The 27,990-nt window shown below is 40.8% G+C and overlaps 1 long non-coding RNA gene across 3 annotated transcripts; it reads right to left on the reverse strand.

The window, feature by feature from the left end:
- Positions 1–222: 222 nt before the first annotated feature.
- Positions 223–27,368, reverse strand: LOC115337070. Of its 3 annotated transcripts, XR_003922021.2 has the most exons (4): positions 27,237–27,368; positions 26,341–26,439; positions 2,614–2,816; positions 223–737 (listed from the first exon to the last, which is right to left on the reverse strand). It is a non-coding gene; the product is annotated as an uncharacterized LOC115337070 (long non-coding RNA). The 3 variants fall into 3 exon arrangements; XR_003922019.1 differs by having other exon boundaries at positions 223–2,816; XR_003922020.2 differs by lacking the exon at positions 26,341–26,439 and having other exon boundaries at positions 223–2,816.
- Positions 27,369–27,990: the final 622 nt, after the last annotated feature.

Consider the following 27,990-nt stretch of genomic DNA (forward strand, 5'->3'; position numbering starts at 1 on the left):
CGTGGTTCACAGAACTGGAAGGGACCCTGCTGGCTGAGACTCCACATCAAGCAGGGACTTCACATGCTGTGTGCCAGCCTTCAGTGTGTGCCGTACAAGCATTCACACAAGAATAGCTCCGTCAGAGACTGATTGACAACAGGTCTTTTGCTTTGTCAGTTCAAAATACTCTTTTCCTATTAAAAAAAAAAAAGTGAATAAAGAGACAAAAGAAAACAAAGATAATAGAAACTGAAATTCATTCTGATCCTGTTACATTCTCTATGCACACATGGTCTTAAAATAGAGGGCTACTGAAAAACAGACAGAAATACTCATGACAATAGTCTTTAGAAAGATTAATGCAAAGTTTAACATGTTGTATGGGGTGAAATAGCACAAAAGAAACATTAATAAATAGAAGTACAGCATACAGGTTTAATAACATAACATCAAAGCAAGAGATAATAGAAATGTTAACAAATGTCCAGAAAGTAACGTATTTTACTGGGAAAAACAGACTGCAGAGTATAAGTTTAAGTACATTGTTTCCAGTAAAATATGGTGATATATATAACTTCATGAATAAAAATCTAGGAGGCATTAGGGAATTTAGGTGTGGTAACCTTTTCAGATAAACACATTTTTTAAAAAGGTACGTTTTCTGAAGGATGAGCCATCATTACCTCTTAAGTATTTTCTAGTTTCTCAGTTTTCAAGTTACTATCATTGTGCTGGAGCTGAGCAGTATGTAAGTCCTATTTGGAGGAAAACATTTAGATGTTAATTGCCAAGAAATGTTTAAAACATATTTTGCACATTGAAATGCAGTATTTCTCATTTATATAATAACCACTGCCTGAATGGTAAGATTTTTTTCTCTTAGGAGAAGAAACATAGATGGCATGAATGAATTACTCCTTGTGTGCAGTTTTATTTAGTTCCAAGGAATGTATGCGCAACCTCATTTTCCTGGAGGCTGTGGAAAGAAGGTGTGGAAAGAAAGACAGACAGACATGCCTGTGCCTCTGCTCTTATCTCATGATGAGGGTCAGAGCAGGAGCCTGAACCCGTTAGTTTTCCAGCTGTCTCAGAACTTCCTTTTTTTTTCTTGAACCTCAGAGAAAGATGCTGAAGCAGGTCGCCCTCTGGTTTTGCACTAAGAAGCAGCTCTTTGGCAAAAATGACTATATGGTCATTGTAGTATCATACCTTATCCCAACTCTATTCATCTTTTTCTGTTAAACTGTAAAGTTGACATTCCTAGTGGTTTGCAGATGTGAATTTTTTTTGAAACATAACTATATGCAGATTTAGATTTCATGTCCTGGTAGGCTATTTCTACCAACTTGAAACTGAAAATCATCTCATCCTGCTCAATTTCCTTTAGAAATGCAAGTGTTAAGCTAAGAGTAATTGCCAAGACTATTTTCAGTTTTTGAAATAGTAAAATCAATCATAGTTTGAGCAATTAAAGCAGCTATTGAGACCCTGTGCAAAGGTTTTGCCGCAGGAGCAGGCATTATGAATGGGCCCCTATAAAAACCCTATTTCAGGAGTGCCTGGAAAACTGGCAAGTCATGCACAGCTTCAATCTTCTTTTTATTAATAGACATACATTCTCTCCTCGGTATTTGCACAGCAGATTTTATTTTGGAAACAATCCTGTAGACTTTGAAATCTCTTTAGTCCTTCTCTCCCTTATAATCCTCCCTTATAGAATATTTTATGATCTTTTTTTCTCCTCAATATTTTCCAATTGTCAGAAACACTCAGGAAATTAATGACAGTCTGGTTCAGGCACACAAGAATATTGACAGCTAAAGCTCCCTAGAACAGAAGTTGTAAAATGGGTTTTAAATACTTCACCCCTCTCCCTTGCTGAGTGCTGATGATGTCATACTTTGTCTTCAGAGTTAGAGCAATTTTCCCAGTGTCAATCAGCTGCTTCTAAACTATTTCATTCACTTATGGTTGCAGAGAAAGTAGCTATAGACTTCATTTATAAAACACCTTTCCTGATATTTAATACATTATCTATTAAATGTATTTAAGTCCAGAAAATTAGCTCAAGTAGCATAAGCTCTGACATTTTGTACAAATTCCAGAGGGCCAAGTTTTGCACACAACTCTCCCATAATGAACAGACACAAATGCCCACTCATGGGGAATGTCTGCATAAGAGCTATTGGGAGGTCAGTTACAAAAACCTGATTCTGAAACCATTTCAAATCTTTTCCAAACCATTTTGGCATATCTGACCTAATTCTGTGTACCTGATAGTCTTGTGAATTTTACAAATTCTTGTGAAATTTACAAATCTAACTACTCTTTCAGTAATTGGCATATGTTTAACTAATAAACCCTAAGGCAAATAAAGAGGGCCAACTGTTTTACTCTCAAACTTTGATGATTTGGTTTGCTGTTCCTGGTTTAGAGTGCTTTGTTCTGTCTTCTCAAGTTTGTTCATCTTTTCTTGTGACCTTTTCTGGCCAGCATTGTGTTTCTCTGAACTACCCTTCCTATGGCTGCATGGTTCTCAGGCTTCCAAATCATGTTTAATGTTTCTAAAGCTCCAACAAGGCCATGGACAAGAACAAAATGACTCTTTCTAGCCATGTTTTGAACACAAACCTGGATTTTCAGGTTTCAGAGCAGTTACCTTCCATCACATCCACTGCAAAGTACTTCTTTCTCTTCCTGGCTGACAGGAGGAAAAGCTTTATGTTCCATGACGGGTTGCATAGCCCTGCAAAAGGATTTTGTCACTGATCTTTCTCAGCATCCCAGCATCATACTTTGCAAGTGACAATTTTCATTGAAATACTTGCTGAAATCTGGAAAAAACAGAAACACAGGTTTCCTCATACCCTCAGCTGTGATATGTAATTAGATTTATCGTCCTTCTCCAAATAGCACTTGGAGAAGTCAGATGACTTCTCAAATGTCCCAAGACATTTGTCATTTTCTTAAAGCAAATTTCAGGGTTAGTCTTGTTAAAGTTTTGCCCATTCATCAGCATGTAGATTTACCGTCTGGACATCTCCAGTGTTTTAATAACCCCTTCATGTGGGCTTTCTTGAAGTTCTTGAGGAAGTATGGAATACCTGCCTGGTCTGCTTCTAGGACACGAACTAAATAAAGACATTAGCGTGTTAGTGAGGCACATCAAACACCCTTTACCACAAATGTGCTTTTGTGGCAAAGGTGGACAATGGTATCCTGGGCTGCCTTAGAACAAGTGTTGCCAGCGGGTCATGGGGAGGTAATCCTTCCCCTCTTCTCAGCACTGGTGAGGCCACACCTGGAGGGCTGTGTCCAGTACTGGCCTCCCCAGTACAAGACAGACATGGACATACTGTAGAGAGTTCAGTGAAGGGCCACAAAGGTGATGAAGGGACTGGAGCATCTGTCCTAGGAGGAGAGGCTGAGTGAGCTGGGACTGTTCAGCCTGGAGAAGGGAAGGCCCAGGGGGAACTCATCAATGTATATAAATACCTGAAGGAAGCATACAACGAGGATGAAGCCAGGTTCTTTCCATTGGTGCCCAGTGACAGGATCAGAGGCAACAGGCACAGACTGAAACACAGGAGGCTCCCTCTGGACATCTGGAAACATTTTCACTATGAGGGTGATTGAGCACTGGCACAGGTTGCCCAGACAGGTTGTGGAGTCTCCATACTTAGAATCATAGAATCAGAGAATAATTTAGGTTGGAAAAGACCCTTAAGATCATCAAGTCCAACCGCTAACCTAGCACTGCCAAGTCCAGCACTAAATGATGTCGCTAAGCACCACATCTACACAGTCTCCAGGGATGGTGACTCAACCACTTCCCTGAACAGCCTGTTCCAGTGCTTGATAACCTTTTTGGTGAAGAAATTTTTCCTAATATCCAATCTAAACCTCCCATGGTGCAACCTGAGGCTCTTTCCTCTTGTCCTTTTGCTTGTTACTTGGGAAAAGAGACTGACGCCAATCTTGCTACAACCTCCTTTCAGGTAGTTGTAGAGAGCAATAAGGCCTCCCCTCAGCCTCCTTTTCTCCAGACTAAACAACCCCAGCTCCCTCAGCCGCTCCTCATAAGACTTGTTCTCTAGACTCTTCACCAGCTTTGTTGCTCTTCTTTGGACATGCTTCAGCATTTCAAGGTCTTTCTTGTAGTGAGGGGCCCACAACAGAAGACACTATTCAAGGTACGGTCCCACCAGTGCTGAGTACAGGGGGATGAGCACTTCCCTGCTCCTGCTGGCCACACTATTTCTGATACAGGCCAGGATGCTGTTGGCCTTCTTGGCCACCTGGGCACACTGCTGGCTCATATTCAGCTGGCTGTCAACCAGCACCCCCAGGTCTTTTTCTGCTGGGCAGCTTTCCAGCCACTCTTCCCCAAGCCTGTAGCATTGCATAGGGTTGTTGTGACCCAAGTGCAGGACCCAGCACTTAGCCTTTTTGAACCTCATAAAATTGGCCTCAGCTCATCAATCCAGCCTGTCCAGATCTCTCTGTAGAGCCTTCCTACCCACAAGCAGATCACCACTCCTGCCAACCTTGGTGTCATCTGCAGACTTGCTGAGGGTGCACTCGATCCCCTCATCCAGGTCACTGATATAGGTATTAAACAGAACTGGTCCCAATACTGAGCCCTGGGGAATGCCACTTGTGACTGACCACCAACTGGATTTAAGTCCATTCACCACCACTCTTTGGGCTTGTCGATCCAGCCAGTCTTTTACCCTGTGAAGAGTATGCCCGTCCAAGCCATGAGCAGCCAGTTTCTCCAGGAAGATGCTGTGGGAAGTGCTGTCAAAGGTTTTACTAAAGTCCAGGTAAACAATACCTGCAGCCTCTCCCTCATTCACTAGGTGGGTCAACTTGTCGTAGAAGATCAGGCTAGTCAAGCAGGACCTGCCTTTCATAAATGCATGCTGACTGGGGCTGATCACCTGTGCATGCCATGTGATGGCACTCAAGATGATCTGCTCCGTAACCTTCCCTGGCACCGAGGTCAGGCTGACAGGCCTGTAGTTCCCCAGATCCTCCTTCTGGCCTTTCTTATAGGTGGGTGTCACATTTGCTAACCTCCAGTCAACTGGGACCTCTGTGGCTACCCAGGACTGCTGATAAATATTTGAAAGTGGCTTGGTGAGCACTTCTGCCAGCTCCCTCAGTACGCTGGGGTGGATCCCACCTGGCCCCATAGACTTGTGTGTGCCTAAGCGGTGTAGCAGGTCACTAACCATTTCCCCTTGGATTATGGGAGCTTCATTCTGCTCCCTGTCCCTGTCTTGCAGCTCAGCAGGCTGGGTACCCCGAGAATAATTGTTCTCACTATTAAAGACTAAGAAAAAGAAGGCACTAAGTACCTCAGCCAATTCCTCATCCTTTGTCACTATGTCTCCCCCTGCATCCAATAAAGGATGGAGATTCTCCTTAGCCTTCCTTTTGTTGGAAATGTTTTTATAGAAACATTTTTTATTGTCTTTCAACACAGTAGCCAAATTAAGTTTAGTTGGGCTTTGTGCCTTCTAATTTTCTCCCTGCATAACCTCACGACATCCTTGTTGTCCTCTGGAATTGCCTGCCCCTTCTTCCAAAGCTCAAAAGCTCTTTTTTTTTCCCCTGAGCTTCAGCCAAAGCTTTCTGTTCAGCCAGGCCGGTCTTCTTCCACACCAGCTCATCTTTCAGCACATGGGGACGGCCTGCTCCCATGCCTGTAACATTTCCTTTTTGAAGAATGTCTGGCCTTCCTGGACTCCTCTGCTCTTCAGGACTGCCTCCCAAAGGACTCTGTCAACAAGGCCCCTAAATGGGCCAAAGTCTGTCCTCCAGAAGTCCAAGGTACCAGTTCTGCTAATTCGCCTCCTTACTTCTCCAAGAACTGAAAACTATCATTTCATGGTTACTGTGCCCAAAACAGCCTACAACCATCACATCACCTGCAAGTCCTTCTCTGTTTGCAAACAACAGGTCCACTGGGGTGACTTCCCTAGTTGGCTCACTCACCAACTGTGTGAGGAAGTTGTCTTCCACACACTCCAGGAAATTCCTAGATCGTTTCCTCTCTGTTGTATTGTATTTCCAGCAGACATCTGGTAAGTTGAAGTCCCCCATGAGAACAAGGGCTAGTGTACATGAGACTTCCCAGCTGCTTATAGAATATTTTATCTGTCTCTTCATCCGGGTTGAGTGGTCTATAACAGACTCCCACCATGATATCTGCCTTGTTGGCTTTTCCTCTGACTCTTGCTCATAAACACTTGACCCTTTCATCACCATTGTCAAGCTCTAGAGAGTAAAGCCACTCCCTAACATTCAGGGCTACCCCACTGTCTCTTCCTCCTTCTCTATCCCTTCTTCAGAGTTTATAGCTATCCATTGCAGCACTCCAGTTGTGTGAGTCATCCCACCATGTTTCTGTGATTACAATAACATCATAGTTTCCCACCTGCACAACGGCTTCCAGCTCCTGCTGTTTGTTGTCCATGCTGCCTGTACTAGTGTAGATGCACTTCAGCTGGGCTATTGATCGTGCCACCTTTTCGGGGGGAGAAGTCCTAATTCCTATGTGACTGTTTTCAGGTATTTCTGTGGTTTCTAACACATCAACAACTCTTACACCTTTGCTGCTGTGTGGATGTCCATCCCCTACGTCCCCTGAGATGGCTAGGGTGCCATGCATATTAGTACAGGGACAGTTCAAATGTGCTCCAGTGTGCTTAGCACATTGTGGAGCAGATTGAAGGACCTTGCTTCCACACCATCCCTCAAACTTTGGTGTGCCACCCCCAGGCTTATGTCTAGGAAGCCTGGTTTTATCCCTTTCCACCTTCACATCTAGTTTAAAGCTCTTGCAATGAGCCCTGCTAACTGCAAAAATCCTTTTCCCGCTTTGAGACAGGTACCCTGTCTGTTGCTGGCAGGCCTGGTGGTGTGTAGTCTGACTCATGATTAAAAAACCTAAAATTCTACTGGTGACACCAGTCATGGAGCAACATATTGGTCTGCTGGGTCTTCCTGTTTCTTCTCTCATCATTCCCTGCAACTGGAAGGATAGAATAGAACACTTCTTTTGCTCCTGATCCCTTAACCAGTAGTCCCAAGGCCCTGAAGTCTCTCTTGATTGCCCTTGGACTCATATTGCCCAGCATCTTCATTGCTGACTTCATGAAAAATGAATAATGGATAATAATCTGAGGGCCACACCACGGTAGGAAGTTTTCTCATCACATGTTTAAACCGGGCCCCAGGGAGGCAGCAGATACTTGAAGATACTCAAAAGGCATCTGGACACAGTCCTGGGCAATGGGCTTTAGATGGCCATGCTGGAGCAGGGAGGTTGGACCACAGATGGCATTCAGAGGTCCCTGCCAGCTTCAACCATTCTGTCATTCTGTGATTTTGAAACTCTGCACACCCTGAAAATGGTGACTTCTTCTGAGTTTGTGATATAGTAGTTTATGTCTGTTTGACTCATTTTGATAGTTGTCATCTTAGTCCTGATTACAAGACAGACCTAAAAACCTGGTGCTTCACTCTGCCAGAGAGATCAAAAGTGCTTGAGCTACCCACATAGGCTGTCAAGAATGGGACAGAGACCTTCAAGGAACAAGTCCTACCTAAGCCTTAGGGCTAAGACAATGTCCTAGTTGAGGGGGATGAAAGTGTCCAGCCTCTTTTGGGCTCAGTAGGGTAAATCACTTAAGTCCCCCCACCTGAACAGCATATTCAAACACAGCCTGCTGCTTCTTCCTGCTCTGCACTTCTCCAGCATGAATGCTGGCCTGGTTAGCAAGCTCCGTTCAGCTGCATTTTGAGTAAGCCTAGGAAATCAGGCCACCCCAAGAACAGTGGAGAATTTTTATTCCTCTTTCCAGTTTTGGAATGATGGCAGGCTCTAACTCCAGCTTTCCCAGCTTCGTGCTTCTGAGCACACCTCCAAGTCAGCATTAAACATCTAAGGTAATCTGAGCTTCAAAACAGGGAGCTTGATTTCATGGACTGCATTTAGGTAATACTCAATACCAGGCAGGCAAATTATTCTGAGTTGGCTGGCTGATCACGCTAAGCTGAACTTTCTAAGCTTGGCTTTTTGAGCCTCTTCAAATATTTTAAAATAAATGGAGCGAGACACCGTACGTGTAGAAATCACAAGGTATCTTACACCCCAGCCACTAAATCACTCAAACAATTGTGTTCGACCCTGCTTGCTAGCACCACACAACAGATAAATCAGCTATTTGGAAGAAGAGTTAGTTCTTTAAAAGTTTCTCTGGAAGGCATTACAAAAGAAAGCATACCATTCTCAAGCTGTCATTTGTTAGGAATAGCAACAAGACCAGCCCCTAATGAGTCCAGATTATGAAATAACTCTGACTACAGATCTTCCAAAACTTGTTGTACAGCAATTGCAAAAGAGGCATGCCATTTGAACTCCAATGTTTGCTAGGAGTGGAAACAAAATGGGTTCTAAAATAACTGAGATTATAGAATAGCTCAGCTTACCTGTACCAAAGAGGTATTAGGAAAGCATCCATTAATTTCTTGAAAAAGTTGTTTTCAACATAAGGTACATATATGACTAATTGAAAAGGTTCTTCATGATATTATTTTCCTTTTTATCTTTAATTCTATGTGAATTTGCCATACGCTTTTAATTTAGAAAAGAACATATCCCATATGTGGGCTAGTGCCATGTGAATATATAGTACACTCTCTCCTTGTCACCAGTAAGAATGAAACCAGTGGCAGGTGCCCTGTTCCAATCCTAATAATAGCTATTATATTTTAGAAAGTCTCAGAATAAGGCTAACTTCTTATCCAGTGGAAATCAATGGAAGTAGTAGCGTAAGGAAGTATACACAAGCCATTCCCTTTCCCTCATGACTTATTTCTTATTTTCTGGGGTTAATATGTTAATTTTCAGCTGTGTTTGACTAACCATCTGAGCAGTATGTTATCATACTCGGCATATATCAATGGATATGTACTCTGTGTAAAGGGAAATGGCTCAAATGCATGAAGCTTTGCTACAGAGTGGCTGGTTGAGAGCTTGGAAGTCAGAACCAGAGGGAAGGACAACACAATGGGTGTCCCTTACAGACTACCCCATCAAAAAGTAATGTTGTATGAAACCTTCCATAAACAGCTGGAGGAAGCTTCAAGATTGCAGGCCTTGGTCCTTATGGGAGGCTTGAACTGCCATAACATCTTCTGGAAGACACCTACATATGCCATGTCCAATGCATGCATATACAACAGGCAAGATCGCTGCTCCTGTGGGCTGCAAAATGACTGTATTCAGTGCTGCTTGCAGTGCTGCTATGTAGGCAGTATTTTATCTCTTATGTTATAGCTCACTTGGTCATAGCCACCCAGACTATAGTGACCTCAGGGTAGCTGCAGCCTATTAACCCAGGTATTACACTATCAGTCATAGTCAAACACAGTCCTGGTGTGTTTTGTTTTATTTTTCTTGTTTACCATAGAGGAGGAGAAGCCACACCCTAAAAGTAGTTCTTTGAAGTTTGTCCCTAAGACACAGCTGAGGATACAGCTATGGCACTGGTTTAAAAGGTAATCATACTGCAGTTCCCAAGGTGGCTGCAGAAGGCAGAAGGGTTCCTGAGCTGGATTTAACCTCACTCCATTGGCTACTTGCAATAGCATCATCACAACACATGCAGCTATGACAAGGGCTGAGTTCTTTTAAGCACCCACTATGAAGCTAGTGCTATCAAGGCTACACAGAATCAGCACATAAATAAAAGAGTTCATGTGTATGCCTATTTCTTTTGATGAACTACTTTTGGTAAGTCTGATTAGATCACAGTATCAAAATGGAAAGTAAGAGATTTGCCCTTCAAAAGAAATATCTGTTTTCAGCCTCCTAATTAAGCATAAAATAAAATAAATCTGAGTAATATGGTGAAACAGAGTTGAAAGTGGGAGAAAAAAAGAAAGTTCTCTGTTCTTTAATCACAGATAAACTTCATATAACCATTTTAGCCCACAAAGAGAAGTGTCATACAGGCTCCAGCCACAAGTTCTCAGATTTTTTTATTCTACCTTAATCTCCCAATTTTTTGATGTAGCGGTGGATAACTACAAAGAGGAGACTAGAAAGCCTACCTCACATAGTCCCTGAGGTCATTATTGACTACATGCTAAGAAAAGATGAGCAAAAAAGAGGAAACCACAGACCAAACAGCACAGTTCTTCCAATAATCACCATCTCATGTATCTCCCCAAGGCAACACCACCTTGCCTGTGGGAACCCTGTTTTCCAGTGGCAGATGAGGGCATTTGTGAGGAACAGAGGAAAACCCTGGACAGGCCTAGAGCTGAAGCCATATTTAACACAGCATTAACATGAACTATCTGCAAGTCTCTGATTAAACCAACATGATCTTCAGCATCCAAAACCATAATCAAACCCAGAAAGCTATTAGATAGCAGGCTCATGATAGTCTTCCTCTGTAAATATCTGTCCTATTAGATGAGTGATTTTCAGGGAAATCCTTTGAGACTGCTGTCCCATTCTGAGAAAACCTTTTCCCTCATTGCTGAATCCTGGTAGAGAATAAAATATTTACCTAGAAAAAAGACAGTTAGCTTTTGTCAAAGACGATTTTAATGTAGGAGCTAGGATAGAAGTTGTCTGGAGAAGAAAAGTTAATGGCTAGTGAGGACAGTAGTGTGGTTATCTTCCCTGTTTTTGATGGTACTACTTACAGCAAGAACTCTGCCTTGGTGTCTCTGGAGCTGATACTTACCATAACTACGGGCACGTATAAAGGAATAAGATTATTTTTAAAAATTAAATCTTAATGGGTAAGGTTCCAAATGAATTACAGCTGGCAGGGGTTACAACAGGCAAAGGGAGCTGTTTCTACAAATCTGTTAGCAGTTAGTGAATGAGGGAAAGAAGCACATACCTAGTTCTTAAGAAAGGAATATAAATAATGGCCACACTTCATTATTCATAAAAATACACAGAGCTAGAACAGCTGTAAAGACATGATCTTTTAAACTCTTCCTCAATACGCAATCAGCTATATCTACACTATTTCTGACAGAGGGCCTGTCAACATGAACTTGATTATGTCAAGCTATGAAAATAACATGACCATTCAAGACAAGCTTCTGTAGTGTTACTGTTCAAACGATGTTTTCTGATGTCTGTGCTATGCCACCCATAGCATAGTTTAAGACCATTAATTGTTATCTTCCCTACCTGGGAGAAAGAGAACACATCACTCCTTTGCTCTTTGCAGACATTTTCTTTGCTCTTGAGCATGTTATTTCCCCTCAGGGTTCTTGTATTTGGACTGAACAACCAAAATTTGTTCAAATTACTTTTAAAGGTCAGTTAGACTTCTGATCGTTCATGGTCAACATTTTTCTTCAACAGAAACTAGACTCAACTTTGCAGCTGAGAGGTTATCAGTTTCATTTGCCTTTGAAAATGACATTTGAGTTTACATATCGCATTATGCTGTTTGCTTTTTCTTTTTCCTGCAGTCTCGCACTGGTGAATCATGCTCAGTTTTAATAACAGTTTTTTGCTTCAGTCCTAAAAATAAAAATTTAAACTGTGGCTAGATGTTTAATTTAATTGAAATGAAGTGATGATAGTACCAGAGGCCAAAATAAGGAAGGTAATTTCCAGGGTTATTTAAAAATGAGTATTATGTTTATCACTTTCCTTCCCTGCAATGCCAAGGATGCTAGAGAAGAGCTGTTTCAATTCCTGAGAAAAAAAAGAAATAAATTTTGGGGATGTCACAAATTTAATAAACATTTCTCTCTTTGCTTTAGAAACGATCCACATTTTCCCCTTCTGAATCTTGTTTTTTTCCCTCTTATTTTCAAAATGGGCGTTTGATTTGACATTTTCATCTTCAAACTCAGAATGATTTCATCATTAAAATGGAAGTGTAAGAAATTTTGATATCAGAGGAAAATGCTTCCAGAATTGGAAGTACAAGAAAGACAAATCTATAAATGTCCTTGAATAGTCTGAGCAGAACGATAATGTTTAGTATAACAAGACCCAAACGGTAAGGAGTGTGGGAAGCAGAATGATCAAGAGAAGTTATGTGTGAAAATAACGCTCTGTGACGCTGACACTCCTCTTGTGAGTTATGATTATACACTTTTAAATGATGGTATATAATTTGCTTAGGGAATGGACTGAATTCATATGGCCATATATGAATTTTGAGCTTGTTCCCACAGTCCTGGAAGACTGACTCTGTTGAGGGTTGCTTTACTTCTTACTTGGGTCAACCCTTTTGTGTATCCTCGTGCCTGTTGCTGCTTTGAGAGCTCATTCTGTGTAGCAGGGCAAGCCCCCATTTCAGGAAGCTGCTCCATGGGTTGTACATCCTTCTGAGCACAGCGTCAGCCAGGCTTTGTGCTTCCTGGTGGAAAAATACTGGGATTCCTGGACATTTGGAGAGAGTGGATGACCTGGTCCTGTCTTAGCAGAGCCACGTACCTGCCAAGCTGGAGAAGCGGGGCAGGGCAAATTCCTGTAATGGGAAGAGCTCCAGAGAAGAGGTGGAATGACAGCAATAAGATCCCCAGAAATCATTCCTGTCTATATATGATGAGCTAAACTATGGTCTCGCCAAGAGACTTACTACCAACCTCCAGCATCTGATGAATGGCAGCGAGGGGCCCAAGACCAAACCCAATCTCTGAGGGTGCTTTCGCCCAGCACAGGCCTGAAACAGACCCTGGAGAAGAGAACATCAAGACTGAGGTCCATAATGCTGTGATTATTCTATTATCATGTCTCAAGTAATTAATACTTTGGAAAAGAGTACTAGAAACAGGTCTCATGTAGAAAATGGATGCTGCCTAGGCTTACTAACCCAGTCTCTGACAGTCAGTGGTTCAAGGACTTCCTCAGCTGGAGGCTTCTTTCAGGTAGTGACATTCAATAGCTCTCAGTGGACCTATCCTGCATGAGTTGCTCTAAGCCCTCCCTGATTTCATTCCTACGTTTGGTTTCCATAGCTCCTAAGGTGATATATGCCACAGCTTGGCTATGTGTTTTGTAAAAAAACACTTCCATTGCCTGTTTTAAATCTGATGCCTGAAAGCTTTATGTCCTTTTTATTATAAGAAAGCGTGCATATTCATTCCCTAGTCACCCCTTTTCCTGTCCCTTGGGAATTTTATGAATCACCCTCTGCAGTTGCCCCTTACTGGTGGAAGAGCTGTTAAGTCTCCTGTCACAGAGACTCCATCCTCTGCTCTTTTCCCATCTGTCTTTTTTCAGATGAGGGATCCAGAACTCGATTTGGTATTCATGATGCAGTTCTTGAAACTATACAATTGCAGAATCGTATTTTTATTTTGTTTTCAGTTTTTTCCAACTCACATTACTGTAGCAATAATATTGCAGCCAACAACACCAAGGGAAAGTTTTAGACTAAAACCAGGTAACCTATTGAAAGACATGATCTTTATCCATAAACCTTGCCTTCTTAATGGGTGCCAGTATTTTATTTGCCTTTTTGAATACTTCTTCATATTGAGCTAATGGCTTTAACATCTATGAACTAAAGAATTATACCTAACCTAGAAAACACAGGTAGGGCATTTTCTTCACAGATATATTATATTTCATTTATCACTATTGAATGTCACCTGCCATTTTAGCACTCTATCACTCTGTACTATGCAAATCTTAGTCAAGCATAAGACTCGTTGCCAGAAGTTGCTCTGAAAAATGTCAATTATTATATACCATTTGCAAAAATTGTCATCTCACCATTCAGGCCTTTCTTCTAGGTCATATATGAGAAGGTCAACATGAATTCTTGAGACATCTTACTGAAAATGTCCTTTTATTGTGAAATCTAACAGTTTATTCCTGGCATTTATTTCTCAACATTTAGCTGGTTGTTAATCAACTTTACTCTCCTATCACAACTTCGTTTCTTTAAGAGACTATCACAGGAGACCTTGTCAAAAGCTTTTTGTAAATCTAACTATGTTGTATAAGCTGACTCACCTTACATACATGCTTGCTTTGAAGTAAATTAGTACACTGGTGAAGCATGATCCTTCTTAGAAAAGCCATGCTGTTTCTTCCCAAGTATAAAGTTTATCTCTGCTATCCACAGATTCTCTTCTTTATTACTGTAGTTACAACTTTACATGGCACTGCAATTAGACTTACTGGTATTTAGATTTCTGGTCCACTCCTGGAGGCCCATTTGAGAATCTGATGCTTGCCACCTGCCAGTCCTTCTGTTCCAGGGCTTATTTGACCATAAGCTGCACACTGCTGCTGCTATCTCAGCTATTTCACATCTTGGTCCTTTCAAACTCTTGGGTCAGTACCAGCTGGATCTGACAGTTTATTGCTATTCAGTTTTTCATTCAAAGCATTTTTTTGAGAAAACTAAAATTTTATTTTGAGCCAACTCTTTAGATTTTTCCTCTGCCAAAACCAGCTCTGGCGTATGACTCTGCATTAGACAAAAAAGCAATACTTAACTGCTATGGGTTTTTTTACTGGAGCATTCCTTCACCTCTTTTTTTGGTCTGTTAACTCCACAGCTTGGCATGCATTCAGTTTCCAGAATAAATGAAAATACATTCATTATTTTGTTTTTGTCTTTATGTAGTTGTTCTGCTCTTTGTCTGCCTTGTAGTGGTTTTGTGACTAATTTCTCAACAGTTCACTGGTGACTCTGCCTCTCATTTGGGCTTGATTCCTGTGTTAAAAAATTCCTTGTCTTACAACTGATAACCATCCTTCAGCTGTTGAACTCAGTTGCTTGTGTGTGTGTGTGCATGTGTTGTCTTTACAGTCCTTCTTGATCTGCCATACACATTTACTTGGTTTAGTAAATAACATATATCCATGTTGCTTGCAAGTGTTTTATATTTTGACCTGTTATTTCCAATTTCCCTCTAACAAGTTTCATTATTTTTATGTTGATCAATGCACCCACACCTGGTCCATTTAAATAAAGTGTTAATTCAGCAGATTTTTCCCCCCTCCTGTAAGAATACTGCTCTTGAGCATCTTGTGGTAAGTTCTATGGGAGTCTAAGACATATATTGAGTCAGGTTGCTTGGATTTGTTACAGCTAATCCAACTTTGTTTCTCTTCTTGTGAGTTCTCTGACAAGCTGATTCAAGAGGTAACAATTTACAGTGTCTAAAATTTCATGAAACTACATGAGAAGTAAGTAATTCAGTAACTAAGTGGCCTATTATAACTTGCTCAGACTTTCTGCTTTATCTACTACCTGATCTGTTAGTTCTCGGTGAATCAGAGCGTGTAGTTTTAGAAGAGGATATAGACAAAACCATGATCTCAGAAACTCTGAGCAAGGAGTGGAGTCATCATGAAACCTTAAAGGTAGGTCCCAGACTGCCAAGAGCCAGCAGACTGTGCCAGATTCTTGGAGCAGCTGCTTTCCATCGTTAAGAAACACACCAGAGAGAGGTATGTCAGATTGGTAATAATGAATCCCAGTGGATCAAAATCCTATGCCTGAACAGGAAGGGAATAACATTAGGACTGTAGTACTGCTCACCCAACTGGGATGGAGAGAGTAACTGCAACATGTTAAGAAAGAACAGAGAGGCTGCTGATGAAAAAAGATGAAAAACATATGTAAAGTAGAGAAAGGCAGGCAGACAACTTTTTGTGCTGGTTAAACCATGAGAAAACATTCTTAAAACACTAAGTATCCTTGAGCTGCAATAATAGTCTTTGTTTCAATCTCCAAATCTACTAAGAACTACCTGACGCTCTAAGAAGTTTTTTAAAAATTTGAATTATTTCAACGTTTTGCAGCTGCTGGCATTAAAATTAAATGGGAAGGAAAGGAGCACTTTTGAAAATTCTTATTTCATTAAGAGAAGCACACTATGATGGACATGACTGTTCATAGCCAAGCAGCTATGATTATACTGCTGCTTACACTGGTATTTAATGTGGAGTTCTCCAAGTTATTGGAGGGGAGAGCCAGAAAGCCACCCCTGTGCAAAGCTGCATGACTGCATGCAGACTTCTAGCAGACTTCTAGAAACCGCAATGCCATGTCACTTCTTGGGATGCTTGCAAGGATAGGCACAATGCCAGACTGACAGAGCTGTGCTGTTTTTGGACCCTACAGTCATAGTATAGCCATACTTCAGCAACAGGAAATACTGAGAGCGTCCTTATGCTCTTCACGCCTTGGATGGTTTACCTTCATTTATGTGAACTGACCATTCATTTTATCACTTAATGCTCAAGTCCTTGGTCTGCTTAATTGTTGGCTTCTTTTCCTAAAAGCTAAATGATGGAGAGACATTTGTAGCAGTGTAGTAAAAATCTAACACAACCTATGTACAGATAGTAATCCATGGTCTATGAAAGAAGGAGTAGGCATAGTGTTAATAATACTTCCTACGAGGTCTTTATGTGAGGGTGTTTGCTGGCAAGCAAAGGCATCTTTCCTTACAGAACTTTACATTATTCTCACTGAGGACCTAGTGGTATTTGCAGGCTAATCTGGAGTAATGGTTACAGTGGGAACTATTTTTCAAATGGAAAAATTGAGGCAAATTTTAACATAAGTTTAGAAGCAATAACAATTCTGGCCATAAAAGTGCAGTTGGAGTTTGAAGCCTGTTTGATTACAGCATCAACAAATTTAAAGTCTTGATTCTCTTGCTTTGTGGGTTTTTCTTCTGAACATTCTACCTGAAGATGGATATTCCTGAAGGTTTGCTAATAGTTCCTAGACAGTTGATTTTAAAGTTGGCTTGATTAGTAGACCATAATTAATGTACCTACTTGACAAGCAGAAAAATAAGAGTCTAAATTTCAAGAAAGGAGAAAAGGAGATAACCCAGTTTCCAAGTCAACCATCAACATCATGGTTACACAGTATATGGTTTCTGTGGAAACTCAAGTGCAAAGTTATACAAAACATAAGAATAGATAATGCAAATTTCATATCACAGAGAGTAACAAGAGAAAAGTTATTGTAATGTATGTCATGCAGTCTGGAAGAGAGAAAGTCGGGTAGAGATCACTTCCTTTCTGGAAATGAGCAGGAGGAAGAAACATATCTGGTCTATGAGCTTTCCTACTCTGTGCAAGCCTGAACAATATTTCATTTGTGTTATGTTAAAAGAACTAGTCAGAACTACAAACATAAAATCAAAGTTTAATATTTTAATTACTGATTTCACAACACAGTATCTGAAAGTGGCTACTTAATGAAATACAGAGGCTAACACAGGTGCCTTCATTTTGCTCTGCACCTAGCAGGGCAGGTCTGCTTGATTATTATTGTAAGAGAGAAAGTTAACTTCATGGAACTTTTGCAGAAAATCTGCAGAAATACATGGGAAGAAACTGTAAAATTTTTCATTTCAGGTAGAAACAAGCAAATTACCTAAGAGATTCAATGGAGGCCTTAAAGTTATATTGAAAAAAAACTCCAAACCAAACCCAATGAAAAAAACCCACCACACGAACATCTAAAGACATTTCTTCCAAGAGTATTTATAGTGAACTGATTAAGAAATCAATTTGGAGGAAGCTCTGTGAAAAATTATGTGTTGAACCGGGATCAGTTCTGTGATCTGTGGTCCATCTCACCATGCTGATGAACAGCTGGGAGGGTACAAGGAAGTGGGAATTAATGTCTTCAGGATAGCTTAAGAAATGTTCATGAAACATAACATGTGGGCAACATAGTGGCACATAGCGTCATCATGACAAATTCAGGAAATAAAATAGTAGAGTAGAAAGAAGTAAGATAATCTTTTTGCAGAAAGGCTATGAGACAGTCAAACTAAAAATAACAAAAAGGCTGTTAGAATGGCAGGTTGTGCATGTGAAAGTTTTTAAATCTTTGAATTACCCTTATTGCTCATGTCATAATCAAAACTCAATACAATTCAACATCTCATTGAATTAACAAGAAGTACAGCTAAAGGAAATACCTATCAGCATCTGGGTGCAGCACAGATCATCATGGCAGCAGCATCATGGGCCCCTGGAGAATGTAATGACAATGAATCATTTCTCTCTTTGTAAGTCAACTCTCAGACCAACTTCTAAAAGTATTTAAAATTAATTTGAATTCAGTTCCTGTTATGCTAAATGTCATGCTCTGAAACAGGAGCTTTACAGGGTTCTAAGTACGTAACAAAAAGAGGCAAAAATCCTGACACTTTACAGCAAGGAACTGAATAATGCTTTGTAATGGCATGGCATCTTCCATCCAAGGAGTTCAGACTTCTATATCTTTGACAACTGAAACTCATATCAATGCTTTGAAGAGCCCAGGCAGGGCAACCAAACACCTAGATCTCCAACACATCCTCTCCTCTGCTCTGGTCTGTCTCAGTATCAGCTCTGGGAGCATGCTAGAGCCAGTTCTCCGAAGGAATCAAAGAGAACTGGTGCTTCTGTCATTACACTGGGAAACAAATGCATTGTGAGAAGCAAAGAAGAGCAAAACACGCTCAGGCTCAATTTTTTGACTCAAATAACTGCCATTTTCAGCTGTTGGTAAAACATTCCATAAATTTTGTAGGTTCATGCAATTTTTCATGTATTCTGCTAAGCAAACAATTTACGATGCACTCCTATGAATAATAGAAAAATACCTCAAAATTTTACAAGGAAGAAAATCATAAATGTATTAACTTTGGCAGCAGCACAGAGCACATGAGATGCCAAGAACAGTGTAACAGTGTAATTGTAGCTGAAAGTCCTCTGTCCCTGGGTATGATATCTCCTTTTTAAAATGCAGACTAGTCGATATACATCTTCAGAAAAAGATAAAAGCACTATCACTCCCTCAAATCTAGAACCCATAGGAAATGTCTTGGTGGTATGCTTCTGTAGCATCCCTTGCTGACAAATGATACTTCTCATTGTCATTCTCTCAAATAGAAAGGACAGTTGTTACAGCATGACCTGGTCTGATAAGAAAAAAAGAGGAAGGGTCTTACTGACTCCTAAACATTGGTTTGAGGTCCTCATAGCACAAGAAACTGAGACCTCTCGAGGCTATGAAGCTAAATTGTTTACCTTTAATCAGTTATACATGAAGATTGCCAGGTGCAAACCCCATGTTTTTTTCATAGAATCATAGAATAGTTTGGGTTGGCAGAGACCTTTAAAGGTCATCTAGTCCAAACCTCCTGCAATAAGCAGGGATATCTTCAACTAGATCAGGTTGGTCAGAGCCCTGTCCAACCTGACCTTGAATGTTTCCAGGGATGGAGCATCCACTACCGAGTTAGATGGTAGACTTCTCTTTCAATGATGAAGGAGCTAACAGTGTTGTACCCCACATGTCCTTAGTTCAAAAGCTGTAGGTTTTGCGGAGTCATTTTTCACAGTGAATGAACGCAAATCAGGTTATGACAGTGGTTAGGTCTGTTCAAAAATTCATACATGCTTTTTCAGCCCAGTGCTCAGAAGCCATGCAGTTTTGGTGAGATGAACCACTGTGCCGCTTTCTCAGCATCGCATTCAGAGATTGTGTTTACATGTGTCCCTATATATGTGTACATACACAGACAAGGACATGCACACGCGCACACTTACATGACATGCACACGGAGCTCTCTTGGGGCATTACAAGGCTCTTGTCTTAGTAACTACATTATTATCATTGGCTGTGCTGTGGAGATTTCATATATATACTCATGGAGAAGGAAGACTGTGAAAGAGGTTTTATGACAGTAGGAGCAGCTAATAAAGCTTCTGTTAGGACATAAAGTTGGCATGAATTTAGACTCAAGGCCTATAATCTATTACCCTGCACTATCGACAAAGACAAAAAAAAATCAGATGTTGAAAACAGAGACAATCTGAGGTACCAATGAGACTGATTTTTGAGATCTGCATGTTTCTTGGAGGGTCGGAGGTTACTTGAAGGTGCAGGACCTCCCTTTTCTGGCAAACAGAAAAGTCACTCTGCCTTTTGGTGTGACAGGACAGGGACATGAAGAGATGGACATTATACCACAAGTGCAAGAGAGGCCTGACAGCTTCCTGTTATCCTGTTGTGAAAGAAGGGTGAAATGCCACTCTGCTCCCAATCTCTGTTTCCCCATCAGGAAGCCTGGCAAAGTATGGAGGGAGGAAAGACCCACAGAGCTGTTTTCCCACTGTTGCCGCAGGTAGGGTTAGAGGGACGAGGACTTCACAGGCAGGCTTGGGAGGTGGGAGGGGAGAAAACCTGGGGTGGTCATCAGGAAAGCAACAGGCTGAGGAGGGAGCGAGACATACGGGGGCAGAACAGGGAGAAGTTGCATATGCCTGGGAAGGCAGCTATGGCGTTGCGAGATGACCTCGTTGCTGAGCAGTAGGCAATTGCCAGATGGTGGCCTGGAGGGCAAATAATTACCTTTGAATTTTGAGCTTGGGAAAAAGCTGGAAGTTTCTCAGCAGCAGGCTACCTGTAGTTCTGTCCAGTTTGTCCTGAGACGTGCCTTTGAGCGGGAGCTCCTGACTGACGGCCATCATCTTGGTCTTGCAGTTTGGAAGTGCTGCTTAACACCGAGTTGTCACGAGTGACTCATACATGTTGTGAGTGTGTAGGACGGACCCAGCAATCAGGAAGGATTCAGTCTTTCTTTTAGGTCCTACAGTTTTTGGCAATTAGGAATACAGGGTACAACTATGAAAAACTGAATATTTGCCTTGAACCAAATAGAAAAATTCCAACCCAAATAAATTCCAGGTCAAAGAAATACAGCAGGAGTGCCAGCATATTCTGAGTTTGATTCAGAAGAAACCATAGACACATATTTTGATCAAAATTTGTCTGAATATAAGAAAATATTTTAATATGTTAAGAAAACTTTTGCCATTTGTCTGACTGATGAGTCAGTATTTCACTGTAAAGTCTAATTGTGAAAACATAGCTGGGTGATGCATGTTCCTTTCTCCTAGATCATGACTCAGTCAGAGGGAGAGGGAGAGAGACCACACAGTCACATCAGCAGAGAAGAATTCAACAAACGGAAGAAACAAACACATCTGTGCCTCTCTGAAATGAAATTGCCAGCAAATGTCATCAATGTGCACTAAACTCCCACCAGGAAAACCCCAAACATGGAGGGCTAAAGGCTGCTGCCACCTCCACATTGCAGAGGACTGCTGCACTTCACAGTGGCACTGTGTTTCACTGTGGTCAAGCAGGAAACCTGGTAAAGCTGGAGGGTTCGTTGCAGGACAGCGCTTGGGCAGCAGTGCTCTCACACCTCTGCAGAGCAGAGCCCAAAATCTTGTGTTAGGACAACTTTGGTTTCATTTTTCACCTCTTGTTATGGGTTCCTGGGGATGCTTTTTAAATAGTGGTGTTGCAGTTTTCTGGAGTCTAAATTTAATTTTTTTTTTAAAAAAGTTTAATTGAGTCATTTCAAAATGCATGAAACCATTTGTGCAACACAACCCACCTTGAGTCTTTCCTTTTAATGTCTTAGAAGAACTATTCCTCTTAAGGAAGGCACTGAGAAGAAACATGGCTTTGGCATTCTTTTCTCAATGCTGTAAAGGTAACCTCTCCACAATTCCATGCACAATATAGTGCTGTAACCTCAGCCTTGTATCTACAGTGACATTTTCTGGCTTTTGCGTCATAAGCAAAGATTTAATTTATTTGATTTTTGATCTGGTGCCCCAGGACACTTAAGCTTTCTTTGTTACATGACAAAACTATTTTTACCCCACAGAACAGGACTTCTCCTTTCTTGATTGCATTTTATTAATATATTAATAATTTAATATGAAATTAAATATTGCATTTAATTCATTTTAATATTAATAATTTAAAATATTAAAATATTTAATAAGCAAAGAAGATTTGATGATTTTTCCTCTCTTGAATGAGCTGCTATAACAAATTCTGTCTAGCATTAGCCCTGTAAGTCTGTAAAAAAATTCATTATACATGTTGCATAAGAGATGAGGCTTGGAAGACTAAATGTGTGAACTTGTTTGGGGCAGCTGTAGTAGTCTGGGACAGATGAAGAAAATTTTGTCTAATTAAATTTGTCAACAAGGAAATAAAGTGTAAGCATGTTAGCATTTGCATAAACATTTCTGTAACGGAAAATAACTTAGTTGATAGTCATTAGGTAAATGCTAAGACTTTAAGTCATTGTTCATGTGATAACAGCTCCTCCAAAAAAGTATTAATGACTATTAGGGTCAATAATACATACCTAAAAACATGTGAACATGAGCAATGAAACATAAGTTTTCGGAGACCTTTCTAGACCATCAGATTACACTCGTAATTAGACTGTGCATTGTATGGTTGTGTAGGACACTGAACACAGCCTAACCATGGCAGCGTGTCTGTCTTCTGTGGACCACTTTCCATGAATAAGCAGCAGCTCATGCAGGACTTCTGGTGGACTGGCTCCAATACAACCAGAAATCATAACCAGTTCAGCTAGCTCCGTATGGCACCATAACACATGGATCAGGCTGAAGGTTGCTTCTTAACACTTGGTAAGAAACAGTTTGCAAACTTTAAACACAGTACAGATGGGAGGCCCTACAGAGAGGCTGTGGGCAGAGAGAACCACATAGCCATAGTCTCAAGTGTCAGATAAAACATTGCTGATGTCTCCAGCTGTGAGAAAGAAGGCATTGAGGAGAGCTTCAGTAGACAGTCTGAGTGGGTTTTTTTAGCCATGTTAATTTAAGGTGATGGCTGGTTATGCACAGGGAGCCAGCCATCAGAGAAAAAGGACCAGAATTTAGCTGGGACTAAAAGGCATTGGGAGCAGAATGTGGATCTATGAGCTGTTGGTGCACAGATGGGTGATGAATTTGTGCTTCCAGGTGAGATACTGTTTGAAGGGAGAAGACAAGAGAATGTCAGATGAACTTCTGCAGGGAGGAAGGATATCATCTTCCAAGGAAAACTGCATGTCACTATGGGCAAGTTAATATTTTTTTATTTGATAATACACAGCATTAAGTAAGGTATCTTTGTGTATCGTTGCTTTTTCTATAGAGACACTGCCTGGAAATGAGAATAGGAGTCAAAACAAAGATGCATTTGCGTTGTTTACAGCAAAAAGGGTCCTTGCAATTTCCTACATGCGTCATTTCTGCGCAGTAGATTTTGAACATCCTGACTCATATTTGGCTGGTATATGGTAGCTCTAATGTTCAGGAAACTTGTCTCTTTTCTGTGGTGGTGGTTCTTAAGGGAATATTTTTCTCAATAATCTAGTTAATCTGATTCGATGATATTTTCTTGCAGATGAATTATCTTGGATGCAGTTCTTACTGATAGTTCTATCCTGTCAGAATGATGAATGTTATGAAATGACATTTTTTTTCTTGGATTGCTTGATCTTGAATTCTCCCCAGCTTAACTATTGTTCACGCATTTTAGATGTTTACAGGGAATCAGACTCTTCCCAGCAGTGCCCACTGACAGGACGAGAGGCAATGGGCAAAAATTAAAACATATGATATTCCCTCTGAACACACAAACCCCACTTTTTTACTGTGAGGGTGGTCAAACATTAGCACAGGTTGCCCAGAGAGATTGTGGAGTCTCCATTCACAGAGATATTAAAACCCCTACTGGACATGGTCCTGGGCAACCTGCTCTAGGTGACCCTGCTTGAGCAGGGGGGTTGGACTATATGATCTCAAGAAGTTCCTTCCAGCCTAAACCATCCTGTGAATCCATGAGATTTCATCTGAAACCTTGCTACCATGCTGTAACATACTGACTTTTATGCTTACCCCCACATCTTTAGTATCTCAGGAAGAGCGAGCAGCTTCTAGAGACATATGTTGATATAATGTTGGGAAAACAATGGCTGTATGGCTTATTTTGGGGGTAATTTCCTTTGACCTGTTTTCCTCCACATCTGGGAGATTTGGAAGTGATACTGTCAGATAGTTTAAGTAAGTCCCACTGGTAGCTAAGCTGCTTGGTCATCATTAGATGTGTGGTAATCTTTCCTCCTAGGGGCTAGATCTTTTGTGACAGCAGTAAGTGGCCATGTACCATACTGAATCAGTTGTCATTTCACTGGTTTTGTTCAACTTTAGGTCTAGTCCCATTCTTTCTTCTAACAGATAGCAGAAGGTTCAGGTTATTATCTGCCAGAGGTTTTGCTTTTGGAGCAACTCAAACATTGATTGATTTCATTTGGGCATACTTGCCTCTTTAGAACAAGATGCAAACTTTAACCCTTTTAGTTAATGTCTCATGGGTTTCTTATTACTATTTATTTATCAACTCCGAGAGCTTTTGTATTTGCTCTTTTCAGTGAAAGTCATATCCTGTTGCTGCTTAAGAATGTGAAAATGGATATGTTTCCTCCTCTGCTTTTATTTTCTTCTTTAAAATTTTTAGATTCTGCAATTACCATCCTGCAGGAACTGACTCGTTGCTGGGCACTTTTCAGTGTGTGAGAGTTCATAGACGATGCATATTTCAGGCTTTTTTCCTACCTTCAAATTTCATTTCTCTCAAGCACTTTTTGAAAGTCAAGTTCTTGCCGTATATATGTGTTACTCTAGATATAACTATTTGGTTCTGCATCCTCTGCTTGGAAGTCATGTATTGGTTAGGAAGCCCTGGCTGAAGGACCATGCCCATCTCATAAAATTTAGAGCATAGAAAAGACTGGAAACAATGGAGACCCTCACACAAAGTACTGAACTGCACAACGAAGTCTGACCAATGTCTGCAAGTGCAGGGATTAGGACATTGCTTTGCCATGCTGTGAGTTTTGAGGCAGAAAGATGACAAGGTGAACATAGGCAGAACTTCTTAGACAGAGAGCATGCCGCCATGGCAGACCGAGGACTGCTGAGTAAGCAAAATGCCCACTCTGCCTTCCTACCAGCTTCTGGGAAAGTTGGGCTTGTGTATATTATCCATAAAAAATGCAAGGCAATGCAGAGGAGACCATGGCTTACATCACTGATTTTCTCTTCTAGTGCAAATCACCTTGAAAGGTCCCCAGAATTAGGCTAAACTTTTTAGGGTTACAATTTGGCTCTGCAGAAATTTTTGTAGCTTGTAGTATTCAGTATTTTACTACATACTACCCATTGCCATATCAGTCTTTCTAAATAATGTCTCAAATCTTTTAAATAAGTCTCCAGACAGAGAGCATAAGAGATAAGCTAGCACATTACCATGGCACCATCCTCATTTTAAAGCTACTGAGGCCAGATTCAGCCCTCTTGAGAGACCAGACTGAGGTGCTAGAGCGCAGTGCCCTGTCCCCACAACATCGCTCCAGGTAAGCAGAGGGAAACATTCCAAGCATGACTGGTACCTCCAGTGACCCTCTACCCTAGGATGTTCTATGACTTGACAAGCAGCAAGGTAAAAGTGTGAGCTAATTGCTAAATGTTCTTGTATCTATTTTATGCAGTATGGTTTCATACCTTTTTAAAAAAAGATATTCAGTAAAACCTGAATTGGAAATTTCTGATTTACCTTGGACTTTTTAGCCCTTTGGGAGTTGACTGCTAGTAATTTCAAAAGTCCTGAATGCACTATTAGGATTACAGCATGCAGGAACGTATTAAGAGAGGACATGTGGAGCTATTCACATGTGTGAGAGTGCTCAACACCTGCTGTGCCTCTTTCTTCAGAAGTTGAAGAATAAACAGGAAACATGAGGTGAAGGGAACCAAAGCCCTGAGCTTGCAGTACTCTCAGCAGTTGCTGTCACAGACATTACTATTCATGGGCACAATTTACTACACCACCCTGGCTGGCCACATGGACTTAGTCCTTGAAGTCGGACTACATTGCCAACACAGATCATTCAATCCTGAAATCATGGCTCAGGCCTAAATATAATATATTGAAATGCTTCTAGAAATGTCATTAAATGATCCTGTGGCACAGTGCCTGTAAGAATTGAGGATGAACTTCTGCTGATGCCTTCTACTCCTGTGCCTCCATGTTTTCTAAATATTATTCATGTGTTTGTTTTACTTTCCATGCATGGGTCTTGTTGTGGCTTTTTTATGTGTGTTTTGGGGGTGGTTTTTTTTGGGGGTGGAGTTGTGTGGTTAGTTTTTTTTTTTTAATTAAGTAATAAGAAATGGATAGTATCATTTTGTATTCATTCCATTTACTGTTCCATTTATCCTAAGATACCCTAAGTTTTTTTGCTGTATCTCATGAGTATAATGCAAGCTTTTAAGCATGAGGCTGGCTGAACACTGGGGCAGGTGGCCCAGACACTGCAAAACCTCCAACCCTGTGAATTTTCAAAACTCACTTGGGCTAAGCCCTGAGCAACCTTGTCTAACTTGCAAGCTAGTTGGACTGCATGGCCTCCAGAGGTCCCTTTTACCTTAATCTTTCTCTGAGTCTGTGCTCTCAAGCTGTTCTCTGTAGTCATGAGCACTGCTCCAATAGTGAAAGTTGAGTCTTACCATTCCAGGATCTAGTTCTTTAATTAAAAAAAATACAGCAAATATTATGGGTATTAAAAAAAAAATAATTCCAGGTATTGCCTATAGTGTTTATCCTTTTTAAATAGAAACTACGATTCTGCGTGTAACCTTGTTTTATCAGATAATATCAAGACAATAAACACCATCCTTAGATAACTGTATTTTCCTGTGTTTGATTTGCTCAGCAAATACCAGAATATTTAATAAAACTATTATTAATTTTGACTCACTACTTCATTCCAGTAGAAAAGTAATTATAATATACCAAGTAGTATATGAATCACTCCTTGTTTAGATTCAGATTTTGTCTGGTCTTCTTCATATCAGTTTCAGAAGTTTCCCAGAGGCTGTCCTTGGCTCACGTTTTCATGTTTTGATCTCCTTAAATGAGCATTAACAGTTATAGAAACTAAGCCTACAAAAAATTTGTCTTACAGTAAGAAAAATTTGTCTTACAGTAAGAAACAAATACAAACTGTGTGTAGGACGTAATTATAATGCTTAGGATTAACTCGTAAGGTTAAGGTTTGCAAACTTTAAACAGTATTTGCCTTTTGATAATTCTAGCACAAATATTTTAACAAACATTTGTGTAAAGGTGTTTCTGGGAATTTGGACTGTTTAAAGGCATGTGTAAAGACAGAACTCAATTTCTCTTCATTGCATGGTGAGACCTGACTGACACTGAAACACAGGCTGTGATCTAGCACAGCCTGAGACATAAAATGGGACACAGGAAGAATTTAAATGCCTAAAGTCAAGACTGTGAAATGGAAAACACCTGTTGCCTTACCCTTGAGGTGCTCCAGCTCTGTTAGACCCTCACCTTTACTGAAGACCCTCTGCAAGCACTGGGAGTGGTGCCTCTGTGCAGACCTCCCTGTTGTCCCAGGCTTAACTGTACTTGGCAGCTGCTGGCTGAACTCGTGCCTAATCCTCATCTTGATCCAGAGACAAGATGTTCTCTTAGCCAAATCCCCAGAGACGTGTAGAGTGATTAGGGTAAGTATACCACACTTAACACACACTGAGAGTCTCAGCTCCTCACAGATTATCGGTGGGATGGCAACTTTTCAAAGCTGAAAGAACGATCATGGGGAATTTTGTCTTCGAGCTGTTTTCATGTAAGATGTCTACCGTTGCTAAGTAAGCTGGGTCTGGGGAACAAGTACACCCCACTCATTCTCTCCCAAATGAAACTGATGTAAGTTAGAGCCATGGTCCTTTGTTGCTGTCTTTCAGTAGTCCAATGTATCTTTCCTTCTTTGCACAGATGTCTGGCTTCACCAGGAGGCACAGGAAGCAACCTCTATCAAGTCCTCAAATGGTCGAATGAATATTTTTCTGGGGAAAGAGAAGTTTTGCCTTCCCTTGGAAGAGGGGAAAGTAAACCCACATTTATGATTCCCTCAGCTACTGCTCCAAAAACTGAACTGCTGTTTTAAACAGCATGACAAGGAGATGGAGAGTAGGGTCAAGTGGTGCACTTGCTGTGTTTTTAAGTGCCTCCTGCTCAGCTCAGACCTGGTTTGCAGGTAGTGAGCATC

The sequence above is a fragment of the Aquila chrysaetos genome, chromosome Z, assembly GCF_900496995.4.
Source record: "Aquila chrysaetos chrysaetos chromosome Z, bAquChr1.4, whole genome shotgun sequence".
NCBI classification, from domain to species: Eukaryota; Metazoa; Chordata; class Aves; order Accipitriformes; family Accipitridae; genus Aquila; species Aquila chrysaetos.